Below are 16,234 nucleotides of genomic sequence, written 5' to 3'. Positions count from 1 at the left end.
TGCACCCTTGGCATAAGGGGCACTCGGACTCCTACTGCTCGTTCTGCCGCTCCTGTCCCCGGTTATTGGTCCTGACTGCTATCAAGGTCACCTGGGGAGCTGCTTAAAAGTATAAATTCCGGGCTTCCCTGGTGGCACAGTGGTTGAGAGTCCGCCTGCTGATGCAGGGGACACGGGTTCGTGCCCCGGTCCGGGAAGATCCCACATGCTGCGGAGCGGCTGGGCCTGTAAGCCATGGCTGCTGAGCCTGCGCGTCCGGAGCCTGTGCTCTGCAACGGGAGAGGCCACAACAGTGAGAGGCCCGCGTACCGCAAAAAAAAAAAAAAAAAAAGTATAAATTCCCTGGTTTCACTGAATCAAATTTATCCAGCGGGTTTCAGTCTGGACATCTGTGTTAAAAAGAAAAGTCTTCCATTGATTTTGATTCATTTGAACAATCTAGCCCATCTACAAATCTCCTGGTGAGATTTAGGCAAGCATCTTGCCCTCTTTGCACCTCATTTCCTCTCTTTTTCCTAATGCTGCACCTGGCTCTATCGCTCTATTTTATATCAGGTCACAGTAGAAACTTTTGGTAACTCCTATGCTTAATTTAGAGTTCATTTACATTCCTTAAAGACATATATTTCCATTAGCCAAATAAAACAACTCTCATTTCTGCTTATTCACTTTGTGCCTTTGTCCACATGCAAACCTATACTTGAAATACAACGCAGGAATTGCTACATATCGTTAACTTTGTTTCTTGCTTTATTTCTGTGTTTCCATTTCAGCTAGAAAATGTTCATTGTGCTCATTGCATACAATTCCAGTGACTATAGATATAAACCTAAATTAAATTAGCCATATCCCTATTTTTGGATGTTTGGATAGCTTACAAGGGTTTTTCACTGTTATAAATAATGCTGGAGTGTGTATCTTCAAACATATAGCTTTTTCATATTTAGGAATTTTACCTTGAGTGCATTCCCAGAATTATCACTGAGTTAAATGCAGAATCTCTTTTTTTTTTTTATTTGTCTGGAGATCTATTACCCAGCTTTTTTTCTGAAAAAGTGTTGCCAGAACATACTCTGCCTACCAGTAATTCATGACAGTTTCCTTGCCAGTATCAAGTGTAAAGATTTTATTTTGTATTTTTACTAATTTAATAAACTGCGGCACTTCATAGCTGCTTTATTTTCATTTTAAAGTGTGCTTTAGACCTGCGTACTCCTTGCCTGCTACATAAACTTCCCAGGTGGTAGTATTACCACCAATGTGATACACATAGAATTCTGTCCTTTGGAATAACTTTATAGGGTTGATGTCAGGAATTGCCTCAGGTAAGGAGAATACCACCATTGTCCTCTCCTTAGCCAGCCACTTCGTGTTCAAGGTTACCACCCCGGGGACTTAGGCTGGCAAGATGCTAAGGAAACCAGATGAGTTTGACAAAGAGCCTTCTCGGCTCCCTGGCCCAAGGCCTGGGTTAGGCACTGGGACACTTGCCTCCTAACTCTCTCCACGCAGGTCCACATCTTAGCCTCTCTGCCTTTTAGCACCTGCATCCACCCTCACCTTGGTACAGAGATCCCTCCACATCACTCATTTCCCTCATTAGTTCATTAATAATTTATTCAATCAACAAGTATGTGTCGAACACCTACCATATGCCAGGCAGTGTGCTGGGGCAGGGTCTACAAGAGTGAGGGGAAAAAATATTAAAGGACAAAACAGACTCTGCTGGCATAGATCTGCTAGCCCATCAGGAGAAGAAGATGTTTGTTAGGCTATCACCTGAAACCATGTGTCACTACCTCTGTTCTAACCCCTGGTGGTCTTTTCCCACTCAACTCTCTTCTGTTTTGGGGTACCCATGCATACTGTCCCTTCTGCCCTGAAGTCTCCTCACCCCACGGCTGGCACAGATGTCATCTCTTAAGGAAACATCTGAGAACCTCTAATAAAGTATTACCAGGGTCCCCTTCATACCCACGCTCGCTAGCTGCCTCTCCCAGCTTTGCTTTTCTCCATAGCACTTACCACTCTCCAATGCATTACTCATGTACCTGTGTGTTTATTGTCTCTCTCCTTCATTAAATGTAAGATCTGTAAAAGCAAGGGATCTGTCTGTTTTGTCACTCCTATGAATGGTGCCCAGCACGGAGTAGCCTCCTAATAACTATTTGCTGAATAAAACAGTGAATGAATGAACAAATGAATGAATGAATAGGTTTTATTCTGATTCCCACTTAGGGAATTTGTATGAATATCTTTTAGCTGCAGTGGGCCTGGGGGTGGTGGTTGGGATGGGCAAGGAACGGGGGAGGGAGGGTTGAAGCCCCATGTCCACTTCGGGGTGCTTCCTATGAGCCTGACTCTTACAAAGTCCTCTGACACTCTGCTTCTAGCTGATTAACAACAACAATGACAGTAATAAATCAGTCTTCTCTAAGGCCCTGGCCACACTCCGATTCCTTGCAACGGGACGAGCAAGAGAATCTCAGAACCAAGGCTTTTGGTCTTCATGGAGGAAAGCCCTGGGCTCTTGGCAGTGGCTCAGCCCCTGCACACACAGGCAGGGACCACCACGGATTTCTGAAGATGCTGAAGGATGGCCTTGTGGAGGAAAAGCCAGTCAGCCAGGAAGGCTGAGATTTCCTGTCTGTACAATTAACATCATTATGGAGGTGTAATCTCCTTAATTAGTTTATTTCATCAAGATTTGATTGAAGGCTTTTCTCATCTGCCACTGTGGCATCCCTCTACCTAAGGCTCATGAATAATAGGAAGCGAGATATGTATCTGATTCCGCTCCCTCCTAAAGAGACCAGCCCATAAATAAAACATCTGGGCCTTGCTGGGGTGGGGACAGCAAAGGGGCTCTGAGTGGGAGCTCACTGATTGATGGAGACAGGAGAGTGTTTTCTTAAGTGAGGCAGGCAGTGATTTCGCCTCTGGACCTGGGCCACAGAGCTTGGCTGCCCTTCGAGAGCAGCCAGCCTGGACATGGGCACTAATAAATGGGGAGGGAGGGTGGTAATGGGGCAGCCGTGGAACCAGCCTACAGGCTCACCCTCTTTTTTTTCCATTTCCTGACTTGACTCCTCTTAGAAGAAAGAAGGATAATTTATTCCTCTGCAAGTCTTTTCCTAACAGGTTCTAACAGAGCTTCATTGTCACATAAATAACCAACAATTTCAATGATTTTGCAGTGATAAACAAAGAGAATGGGTCCACGTCCAGCTCAGTCCTTGACTTGCCCAGATTTCAGCTACTTGTCTGTATAATGAAGGTTGGACAAAACATCGGACCACAACCATTCCCCTCTACTCTCACCAGTGGCAGACATTACTAATCAATCACAGCTGCTGACCTAGGAGGGAGACTTCTCATTGCAGAGTCCAGGATGCCACTGTCAGTAGATGAGAGTTGGTGCAGGAGAGTTGAAATCTATTCCCCCCACCCCACCCCAGGAATCAATGATCCTTTTCTTTTTTTTTCAATGATCCTTAAGCTTTTCTCTGATGATGGCTGGAAAAAGCACATACAAGTGAACTTTCTCCCCTCAGAGATAAGAAAATTACTGGGAAACCAAAGCAGCCACCACAGCCCAGAATTTGGAGGGAAAGTCTTAGTTAGAATGGCATCCACTTGACAATAGGCAGAGGTGGTTTAAGTTTTAAGAAAAGCCTGATGGGGGACTTTCCTGATGGTCCAGTGGTTAAGACTTTGCCTTACAATGCAGGGTGTGTGGGTTCGATCCCTGGTTGGGGAGCTAAGATCCCACATGCCTCGGGGCCAGAAAACCAAAACATGAAACAGAAGCAATATAGTAACAAATTCAGTAAAGACTTTAAAAATGGCCCACATCAAAAAATCTTTAAAAAAAAGAGAAAAGCCTGATGGTGGGTGGCACAGGGCAAAATTTTGAAGGCACAAAACGAACATCAAGCCAATCAAAAATAGATGGGGTTGCAAGCGGCCATTTACAGTAAGCAGACACATCTTACTGCTCTTTAAACAATGTGTTCTATTTAAACAATAGAATACTATATTTCAATGAGACTGACCAATCGACAGCCACACATGTAAATGAGGATAAATCAGACAGTGGGGACGATGTTAAATGAAAGAAGACAGACACAAAAGAGGACATATTGTGTGGTTCCTTTGATTTAGGGCACAACAGCAAGTGAAACCACTCTGGTGTCAAACATTAGGATGATGCCACTTTGGGCAAGGTAGTGACTGGGAGAGGCGGTGAGGAAGGCTTTTGGGAGGTGGTCATGTTTTGCTTTTTGATTGGTTCTAGTTTATGAGTGCATTCAGTTTGGGGGAAACTTATCCAGCTGTACACTGGTGATAAGAGCACATCAATAAAAAGTTTACAAAGTCTTAGGGTCCAGAGAGGGCTATCTATCGGTAAGAATTCCCATCATCCTGGATCCTTGCCTCCATTTTCCTTGCCTTGTACCCTCACCTTCTTGAATCATCACATCTCCCTGTGACCAGCAATGGGCATTTCTCCACTGAGAAGTGGCATGGCAGAGTGGAAAAAGAATTGGAGGAGGAGTCAATACACCTGGACTTGATTTCAGGTTTTACCACCTGTGGGATGTGTGTTCTCAAGCCGGACTCCTACATCTGTGAGCCTCAGTTTTCTTCCAGGGTCTGATGGGTGGGACTTGGTCTCTCCTTCCTTTAGGTGTGCTTGGGTGTCCTCCCTCTCACCTTTTGCCCCTCGTCAGTCTTGTTGCCCCAAAGGGAAGAGAGGTAGAGAACTGTGAACCTGTGGCATCAGGAGGCCGTGGAGAGCAGTGCTTTGAGCAATGATGCTAGATTCCTCTGGTCTCTAAGGGAGACTGACTCTAAAGTTAAGCAGACCCAGAGGCCCTTATTCAAGTCTCCAGACAAGTGAAACAATTACCTGGGGAGGTCTTCTAAATCAGACTTTCCCCTACATTGTGAAACTGGTCAACTTGCGACAAGCAGAGACATCTTCTTAGAAACATGTCTTGGGGGCCATCCCCAAAGCTTTGGGGGAAATGTGTGCTATTTAAAAACTCATCAGTGCCTTCTACATCACAAATCTGTTTAAAGTGTGCTTGAAGGAACAGTTCAAAACAACAATAGAAAAAAGACTGTTGAAATTGGGAGGAAAAGAAAATCTCTCCATCCCAAGAAACCCAGGGGGTTAATCCTCCCCTGTGGCTAAGGAAATGCCAACAAGCCTTTGGCAACCTTCCTCTTTCTTTATATAACAACACTTCCAAGAGCTGGAGCTAGAATCGTCCGGTAATGCTTTTTTAATTTGTGTGCAGTTGGGAAGAGGCCAGGATTTAATCGAAATTGTTAGAATGGCTTTGCTTGGAGTAGCTGAGTGCTTGCAGTAGGGCTGGGCTGCGAGGTAGCACTGGATAATTAAAAGAAATACCTAAGCTCATCATCATTGCTTGAGTTATTCCAGATACTGGGCTTCAGAGTAGAAAGGTGGAATTAAAGAGCATTTTATTTTTTAACTGAAATAAAATTTGTGCAGAGTTACTTTTCTATTACACTTCAATTTTCTCTCTTCCCATTCAGCTAATAAAAGGAGCTGGGGCTCCATGTTTGTTTAATGGGGGTGAGGGCCAAACCCTGGGAATTGGCTGTTCCTCAGCCCGCCCAGGTGCTCAGCGTTCCTACTCTTACCCTGCTCTGGACTGTGGGTGGTCTGAGCTGTTCACCTTCCTGAATTACATGAACTACACAGCTGTGCAGACAACATTCCACTTGCCCCTTCCTTCCCAGTGTAGTCCTACCCTCTTGAGTCCCATCCTTGAGCAAAATGTGGAAAAAACTGGCATGAACATTGGAATTTCCATACCTGTCCTCTTTCCTATTCTCTTTCTACGGGGAATCATGGGTCCCCAGGCCCCCAAACAACACATGGTCAAGATTAGGAATCATGTCCCTAAAAGACTGAATAATTCAGTTTAAAAAAGGAGCACATCTGTGAAACAGAGATATTCACCTGACTTATTTATATGTGATAAACACTTACATGGGTCACAGGGGACCCAGCATATGCCATGCCAGTTATTCACTCCATCAACAAGCATTTGTTTACATCTACGCACCATCCATTCTTTTCTTTTCCTTACAGAAGTAAGGCCTTCTGCTAAGTTCTATTAAGTGAAGATGAGAGAGAGAGAGATGAGGCTTCTACTCTGATGCCAAGCTAGTGAAGAACTGGCTACAGGCAGGTCTCACATATGGAAAGGTTCAGGGCAGGTGTCTCTACTGTTTGGTTGGGCCAATAGGGAATCTTTCTTTCTTTGAGGCAATGTGTCACCTATGGTATCAAGGGCAAAGGCTTTAATAGGTGCTCAAGTCACACTGTGGTCCAGCCCTATTTTGTTTTCAATCTTAGCTGCTCAGGAAAGCTAGGTCACTGCTGTCATTAAGTGGTAAGAGGAGAACTGTGATGGTGACTGGAAACAGGTGTGACCACAGGAGTCAGGTCCATGGACTCTGCTCCCTCAATGAATATCCCTATTAAAAAGAAAAAAAAAAAAACAACGATGACCTAGGTACTATGGTGATCTCCATTTTATGTGCCAGAAAACTGGACTTAGAAAAGTTAAACAACTGACCCAAGGTCACTCAGGCAATATGTGGCAGAACTAAAATTAAAATGAAAACTCCAACCCAAGGCTGCCTGACTCCAGAGCCCACACTCAAGACCCACAAGGCGAGAAGGCAACAAAGTGAGACGACACCATAGAGAAGCCAAGAGAGGATTGGAGGAGAGCTAACAGGCATATCTGAAGAATGGAAGGAATGTGAAGAGAATATTCGCAAAGAAGATAATTGAGGGTGCAGATCCCAGAGGAAGGAGCAGCTGATAGAATCATGAGTACCAATTACCTTTGGCAAAGAAAGACATCTCTTCCTTGGGATGGGGAAGAGGATGGGCGAAGGCTTGGGATACATTTTCGTGTAGAGAGCCACACATGTGGGAGAGAGGAAAGCTAAGGTGGAGTAGTTTTGCCATTGTAACTTTGAGTTTTCCAGTTGGGAAAATATCACTTATCTATTGCCGCATATCAAGCCATCCACAAAATAGTGGCTTACCACAATTTACTTCTTCTCCAGCTGCCATTAGCTGATGGGGCAGCTGGGAGAGCTACACAGGCTGGATCTCTCTCCCTTTCTCTCTAGGTGTTGTCTTTCATTGCAGACTTCTTCATAACCTGGGCGGTCCAAGAGGGTAAGTGTAGAAGCTTCAAGACTTGCTCCACCATGACCTCCTTAGTCTCTACATCAAGATTCTCTTAGTTGTACTTGATAGCATTTGGGTGGCTCAGACTGTCACCACTGAGTCACAAAAAGATGTGAAGCACCCACAGAGTTTCACATTTCCAACAAAAGGGCCTGGAATTTTTGAGTTTTTTTCAGTTGAGCCATTTCCCCTTCCATGATGGGCACCATCCTCTGTTTTGCCCAAAATAAAAAGGATTAAGTTGTTTCCCACACTTGAGACCAGTTCTTTTGTCAGCAGTGGCAGCGACTTAATTTCTCTCCTATAAGCAGAGCTGGAGCCGGTTCAAGCACTCCACCAATGGCCAGCAGGAGAAAAAAAAATCATTAGAAAATCAATTTTTACTTAATTGAAGATTCTTCCTCCGAACAGGAAGAAAGTGGGATTTGTCACCTCTGTTGCTTCCTAGCCTGGGTAATAACCACAGTTTTGTCTGCCTGAGTTTTCCTTGGTAGATCAGATGTCTCCAGCATCCAGCTCAGCAGCACCACATGTGCTGACTTCCAGGGGTCTGAGGGCACCCAGGAAGGCAATAACCTGGGTGATGAATCCACTCGGGATGTGAACAAAAGTTGTTCCACCAAAGTATGATGAGAAATTATGCTCACAAATAAGATAAATAAAGGCAAGTCTGACCTACTCGTGTCCCTTTTTGCAGGCAATTTAAAGTAACCTTCTTGCTAGGGCTGCTTTTTGTCTTTATCATCTGCTATTGCCTAAGCATTGAGACTCCTAGAAAGTGCTGAGCCAAGGAGCCTAGCATCTGCTGGGAAAAATCTGGAGTGCCATCAGTAACTATGGGAATCATATTGGGGCCCGGACAGCCCGGGAGTGATGACCAGAATCAAGACTCATCAAGAAACTACAGCATCTGTGGACTGATTGAAGAATCGAGGGCATTTGGTTTTGAGAAAGGCATTTGTTTTTTTGTTTTTTGCTTTTTTTCACATCTTTATTGTAGTATAATTGCTTGACAATGGTGTGTTAGTTTCTGCTTTATAACAAAGTGAAACAACTATACGTATACATATGTCCCCATATCTCCTCCCTCTTGCGTCTCCCTCCCACCTTCCCTATCCCACCTCTCTAGGTGGTCACAAAGCACCAAGCTGATCTCCCTGTGCTATGCAGCTGCTTCCCACTAGGCATTTGGTTTTGAGAAAGGAAAGGACATGTGAGAGCTGTCTTCCAGCCTGGGAATGGGATAGTCTTGCTTGGAGTTACTGAAATGGGCAGAATGGAGGTACCCCAAATACGGAGACAGATAATGGTGCAATTAATGAAGAGTTATTAGCAGAGCTGCTTAGAAAAGTTAAGCATTGTGTTCAGGAAGACCAGATTTCAAGAAAGGAACATTTTTGAGGTTCTAAAGTTCCCATCGTTCTCTCCAAAACAAAACAAGTTCCTATCTATCTATCTAACCTCATCATCACTATCATTATCTATCTTTATATATCAATTGAACAGCAAATCCCAAAACAGGAATTTTAATAAGATGTCCCTTGAGAAGTTCATAATGTAGTCTTTAGAGAAGTCGAGGCATGCCAGCATCTATTTAAACTTTTAAAAAATATTTTTATCGGAGTATAGTTGATTTACAATGTTGTGTTACTTTCTGCTGTACAGCAAAGTGAATCAGATATATATATGTGTATATATATGTGTATATATACATATACATATATACGTATATGTCCATTTTTTCCCAGATTCTTTTCCCATATAGGTTGTTACAGAATATTGAGTAGGTTCCCTGTGCTATACAGTAGGTCCTTATTAGTTATCTATTTTATATATAGTAGTGTGTATATGTTAATCTCAGTCTTCTAATTTATCACTTCCCCCCACATTTCCCCTTTGGTAACCACAAGTTTGATTTCGAGATCTGTGAGTCTGTTTCTGTTTTGTAAATAAGTTCATTTGTATCATTTTTATTAGATTCCACATATGAGTGATATCATATGGTATTTGTCTTTCTCTGGCTGACTTACTTCACTTAGTATGATAACCTCTAGGCCCATCCATGTTGCTGCAAATGGCATTATTTCATTCCTTTTTATGGCTTAATAATATTCCATTGTATATATGTACCACATCTTCTTTATCCATTCATCCATTGATGGACAATTAAGTTGCTTCCATGTCTTGGCTATTGTAAATAGTGCTGCAATGAACATTGGAGTGCATGTATCTTTTCAAATTATGGTTTTCTCCAGATATATGCCCAGGAGTGGGATTGCTGGATCATATGGTAGTTCTGTATTTAGTTTTTTAAGGAAACTCCATAGTGTTCTCCATAAAGGTTATACCAATTTACATTCCCACCAACAGTGTGGGAAAGGCATGGTTCTCCCACAGTCTGGGGAAGATTTTCCTCATTTACCAGCCACATGTGTAAAGGCCTCTATTTCACAAAGACTCTCCTTAGATAGGTTTATTCCTAGGTATTTTATTCTTTTTGATGCGTAGGTAAACGGGATTGTTTCCTTAATTTCTCTTTCTGAGCTTTCATTGTTAGTATACAGGAATGCAAGTGATTTTTGTGTATTAATTTTGTATCCTGCAACTTTGCCGAATTCACTGATGAGGTCTAGTAGTTTTCTGGTAACATCCTTAGGTTTTTCTATGCATAGTATCATGTCATCTGCAAACAGTGACTCTTTTATTTATTCTTTTCCAATTTGTATTCCTTTTATTTCTTTTTCTTCTCTGTTTACCATTGAATAAAAGTCGTGAGAGTGGACATATTTGTCTTGTTCCTGGTCTTAGAGGAAATGCTTTCAGTTTTTCACAGTTGAGAATGATGTTAGCTATGGGTTTGTTGTATATGGCCTTTATTATTATATTGAGGTAGGTTCCCTCTATGCCCACTTTCTGGAGAGTTTTTATCATAAGCAGGTGTTGAATTTTGTCAAAAGCTTTTTCTGCATCTATTGAGATGAGCATATGGTTTTTATTCTTCAGTTTGTAATATTGTGTATCACATTGACTAATTTGTGTATATTCCTGGGATAAATCCCACTTGATCATGGTGTATGATCCTTTTAATGTATTGTTGGGTTTGGTTTGCTAGTATTTTGTTGAGGATGTTTGCATCTATGTTCATCAGTGATATTGACCTGAAATTTTATTTTTTTGTGGTATCTTTGTCTAGTTTTGGTATCAGGGTGATGGTGGCCTCATAGAATGAGCCTGGGAGTGTTCCTTCCTGTGTAATTTTTTTTGAAGAGTTTCAGAAGGGTAGGTGTTAACTTTTCTCTAAATGTTTGATAGAATTCGCCTGTGAAGGCATCTGGTCCTGGACTTTTGTTTGTTGGAATTTTTTAATCACAGTTTCAATTTCAGTACTTGTGATTGGTCTGTTCATATTTTCTATTTCTTCCTGGTTCAGTCTTGGAAGATTGTACCTTTCTAAGAATTTGTCAATTTTTTCTACGTTGTCCATTTTATTGGCATAGAGTTGCTTGTGGTAGTCTCATGATCCTATGTATTTCTGTGGTGTCATTTGTAACTTCTCTTTTTTCATTTTTAATTTTATTGATCTGAGCCTTCTCTGCTCTTGATAGCAGAATCCTGTACCTTAGCCTGTCTGAGCCTGAGTTTGCACACTTGAAAATGAGGTTGAACATTCCTACCTTGCCTGCCTCTAAGAGTCTTCTTCTGTTCCACGTTCCTCACTTAGCATTTACCTGCAAGCTGCTCAGAAGCACTTTTCTCAAGATTTGTGTGAGTCAGAATTAAGGTCTTTACTTACCAGCATTTTAACTTTTGAGTTCTCTCAATTTGAGTGCCAGGAGCAAAGCTCTGGCCACTGCCACAAGTTGGTCCTAACTTGTCTACACCATCAGCAGTCCAATGACAACCACTGCTGTCAGTTCTGGGTCTAGAGTGTTCCAGAGTCTATTCAATTTCTAACCAATTGGTCTGAAAGATGCAGTTTGAAATAAGGAAAGGAATGGATCATTGGGATAAATCAGATATGGGTGAACTTATCAAAGTTCAATAAACATAAAAGTGATGAATTTTGAAGCCACATAATTAACTCAGGATTACATGAGCAATAACTGAGTAATTACACCTTTAATAATGCATTGAACTTGTCAGGAATACTTACTCATTCTGCTCAAATTTTTTAACAAGATAGCCTATAGCAAGTGACTATAATTAGATATTGCCGCTGAAAACATCGACAGATCCTAATTGATACCTTTTATTATAAAGCTAGATGCCAAACATTGCTGTTGAGTAGATTAAGGAATAATATTAGAGGTGTTAGGATCATAATACCTACTTGTAAGAATCTCATGCAAGTGGGAAAAAAAATTGAGTTCGACTCATCAATCACCTACCTAAAGCTGGTTCAAGTTTGCACTGGTTTGCTTTAAATTACAGCCTGACAGCAATTGCTTCTGCCAGTGCTGTCAGGAAAAGAAACTGGAAACAGAAGAGGGTGGGGATGGAGACAGGGTCCTTCCCTGCTTCCTCTCTCACATCGATGGCCAGGAGAAATGAATCTGGGAGAATGGAGGTGGCAAGGGGTCTTCATGTGGGGAGTGAAAGGAGAGAATATATATGTTTTTGCCTTTCGATGAGAGATTTTTTTTTCTCACTTCAAGGTTGATCTCCAGAGCTTTTGTTTGTTGTTTTATATTTTCTCTAGAGCTACTTGAGATAGGACTCTAACCTTTGTAAAGATAAGAGATAGGCTGTGATTTAGAGGTGCTAAGGCGGTTCCCCATCCTCTGCTCCAGTCCTAGGATATAGTCTCTGTGTGTTTTTCCCTGGACTCAGAATTCTTATTTAAAAGGAAGACTTGAGAGTCTTCTCCAGGAGGCAAATGTTTTAACTGGAATCAGGGCGCAGAGAGCAAGTACTTCCAAAGGCCCATGAGAGGCAGTCTCTTGGTGGTTAAGAGCCTGGGCTCTGCCTTATTTGGATCCAGCTCTACCAGGGCTCCCAGCTGGGGAGAATCAGGCAAGTACTGTAACTGTTCTGTGCCTCTGTGTCTCTGGTCTGTAAAATGGCCTTACAGTCTGGATCCCTGATATTTGCAGGTCTGGGGCATGGGTACAAACAGAGACCTTTATACTAATGACTAAATATTTAAAAGCTGTACATCAAGCTTGCAAACTCTTAAAGTAAATGTTTTCTATCCTTCAACTTTGACACATATACCTTCAAAATAAAAATGTGTAAAGCTATCATATTTAAACAATTCAAAGACATCAAAGTAGAAAAGATGGCTGTATTTAATTATTATTCCATGGGTGTGAGTGTGTTGTTAGTGGAATTGGGATGTTGGGTGAGTAATAAACTAAAGACATATGTGATTCATAGTTTATTTTATATTTATTCCATAAAATTTATTTATTCTTTCAATTTTCTCAGCAAAGTCACTAATGATGTTATTATAATCAGATCTTCACATAATTTTTGTTCTATTGGCAACAATGACCTAAACCATTATAACATAAAATGTAATTTATTCAGAGTGTATATATTTCCATATAGTCATATTTTTATATCCATCAAAAATGTAAACTAAAGTCAATGTTGGAAATGTAAAAAGTGAAAAAGTACATGTAAAATATAAAAATAATTTTAATGTTTTCAAAACGATTAGTATTCTAAAGTATTGAAAATAACTTATTAAAAGCAAAAGGCAAAACAAAAAGTTTATTTAAAAAAGCAAAAGGCAAACACATTAAAATGAATAAATGTTAATAATCTAATAACATTTCAATAAAGTTGCATTTTTATATATGAAAAATTTGATTAAAATTTTGTGGAGAAATTTGAAAAAAATCACCACTCTGGGATTCGACATTCATCTAGTTGCTTGTGTAACAAAGTGGTATCATGCTTCATGCATGTGAGGTCTAGACTTACGTGTGTTCAAATTTCAGAGTAATACAAATTGCTTAACATCGCAAAATATTCCATAGCTGCTCTGTGCGATGGTTGTGAATACTGTGCTGATTTGTGAACAGCTTGAGAACTCTAAATTGGAACACAAAAAGAAGCAAGGAAATGCATGCTTGTCACCACCAGGAAGTGATGCTTGGGTATAGAAGAATCTATAGCATTCACGTGGGTAGGAAAGATCTGACAAGCTAATTAATTTATCTTTTCTCTCCTTTCAAATCCTTCCCAACTTCAGAGCAGCATCCATCTCTGAAGATGGCAGCAGTGTAACCCTCAGACCTCATGGCATTCAAACACAGTGTCCTTTGGTGTCAAGGTCATCCATCGGTCAAGAACGGTGACAAACATTTCCCTGGGATCTTAATAGTGTTACTCAGGAGAGTGGCTCTGTAGGGCACTGACTCCCACATGACAGAAGCATTGTGAGGTATTTAAAATTTTTATTTAAATACACTTTTTAAATTTTAGAATAGCTTTATATTAACAGAAAAAATTGTGAGGCTAATACAGAAAATTCATAGACACCCAGTTTGCCCTATTTTTAACATCTTACATTGATTTAGCATCTTTGTTACAATTAATGGCCCAATATTGGTGCATTATTATTAACTAAAATGCATACTTTATTCAGACTTCCTCAATTTCCCCCTAATATCCTATTTCTCTTCCAGGATCCCATCCTGGAATATATAATATCACATTATGTTTAGGAGTCACGTCTCCTTAGGGTCCTTTTGCATGTGAGTATCTCAGATTTTCCTTGTTTTTGATGGCCTAGAAAAATTTGAGTTTTGAGACAAAATTGGGATTTGTCTGTTTGTTTGTTTTTTATGATTATACTGTGCTTATCGATTTTAGGAAGAAGATGCCAGAGGTGGTGTACCATTCTCATCACATGATACCAAGGCTACACACTATCGAAAGGACTTATCACTGCTGTTACTGACCTTGGTCACCTGGCTAAGGTAGTGTTTGTCAGGTTCCTCCATGTAAAGTTACTCATCCCCTCACCCCCTTTCCATACTATGCTCTTTGGAAGGAAGTCAGTATGAGCCACCCAGCCTTCACCTCCTTGAATTTATTAACATAAATTATGCAAAATTCTTCTGTGTGGGAGATTTGTCTCTTCTCTTCCATTTATTTGTGTGTTAAATCATATATTTATATCAGTCTGGACTTATGGATATTTATCTTATATTTTGGTTATAATAGAATACTACTTAAATTATTTTTCTAAAATTGTTCCAGTTGTGGTCCTTAGGGTCCCTTTTAGTTGACTCTTGTGTCCCTTAGACATACTCCCATCCTTGTGTGTGTGCACATGTATGTGTGTGTGTGTTTAACCTTTTTTGAGCACTTCCTTACTTTTCGGCACTATAAAGTACCACAGGCTCGTCTTGTATATTTTCCATCACTGTCCAAGAATCAGCCATTTCTCCAAGGAGCCCCAGCAGGAGATTTGAACAAAGCTATTTTTGTGTGTATGCTTGTCGAATGCAGTGTCCAAAGTGCAGGAACCAGGAGACGATCCTGTCTTGCCCAGGTCCAAGAGCAGTGTTGGTCACACTCGCTACATCACTGAGTCAAAGGGGCAAGTAAAAGAGTTAATGTGTGCAAAATGCTTGGAGCAGCTCCTGGCACATGGTAAAATCGCAATAAATGTTAGCTATTGTATAGCTGCGTGCTATATAAACTTCCCCAATCTAGCCAGTGAGTCGGGCTAACAGCGGCAACAATAGTAATAGAAGTGGGAACTCATATTTGAGTTACACGCTACAATGTAGAAACATCCAGAGATGACTTACATCCAGGGACGATGTCTGTGGTTTTCTTTCTGGGGCAAACCTTTGAAACCTTGATGCACATGGGTTGCCCTTTAAGTAAAGATAAGTATTCTGTTCTCTTTCCCAACTGGAATGGACTGGCCGGTGTTTTTTAACTCCTCCTTATATTTAAATGTCTTACATAGTGTCATACAGGTCTCTCTCACTTTTTAAAAGTTCACTTTATGCCATTTTGCTTTTATTTTTAAATTTTTATTTTATATTGGATAGTTTTTAATTTTATTTTATATTGGATATTTTATATTGGATATATAGTTGATTAACAATGTTGTGTTAGTTTCAGGAGTATAGCACAGTGATTCAGTTATACATATACATGTATCTATTATTTTTCAAATCCTTTTTTGTTTTGCTTTTATGAAAGACCTACATTAGTACCTCTTTTTGCTAACTGAAAGAAATCCAAAGAGAATTTTCATTTTTATGAAAAAGGCTGAAAAGCCAAGATCGCATTCAGCATTAGTTTTGCAAGGAGGCCTTACAGAGGCAGCACACACCCCAAACACCAAGAGAGGCACCTCCTAATTCCTTTCCTGGGAACCACACTCAGCATCTCAGCACCTAGCCTCTGTGGCTTTGAACTGTGTCTTTGAGCATCTGTGCTTTATCTTGATTTATTTTGTGCATCTGTTAGCGAGATGTGTCCTGAGGTAATTGCTTCTTCGCTTATGCCATTTCAGCTTACAAGAGGTCTCATAGGAATGCTTTACTTTCGGATAGTGGGGGAAACCTATATTCTATTCTACTCACACTGGTCTTGTTTTCCTTGCTTCTACTCTGTATACTTTATACTTTTGTGGCTTCATGCTGATGCTGCTCCCTTTTCAGCATTCATCTTGGATAGTCAACTCCTGCGTTCTGGCTATAAAAACTCCCAGTATTTAGGCAGGAAGAAAACTTGGCTGGAAGAGGAGGCAAAACCTTCCAGGATGTGACAGCTCCCTGGGACCACAGCTGAGTGACCATGTGTCCAAGGCTTGTTGAGGCCACTTGAAGTGCCAGCTTAGTACTTTTACATCTAACATCTTACTGCCCGATTCAGGCATGGTTTCCAAAAACTTATCATGCTGCTGTCAGAATATAAATATTTTAGAGGTGTTGGGTAAATGAGACAATCACATGAAAGTGTAATATAAGGCATTATACAGTAGCTGTCAAATTACTGTTGAGCATGATA

Source organism: Stenella coeruleoalba (assembly GCF_951394435.1).
Source record: "Stenella coeruleoalba genome assembly, chromosome: 15".
Lineage (NCBI taxonomy): Eukaryota > Metazoa > Chordata > Mammalia > Artiodactyla > Delphinidae > Stenella > Stenella coeruleoalba.
Note: the sequence above shows the minus strand (reverse complement) of the source record.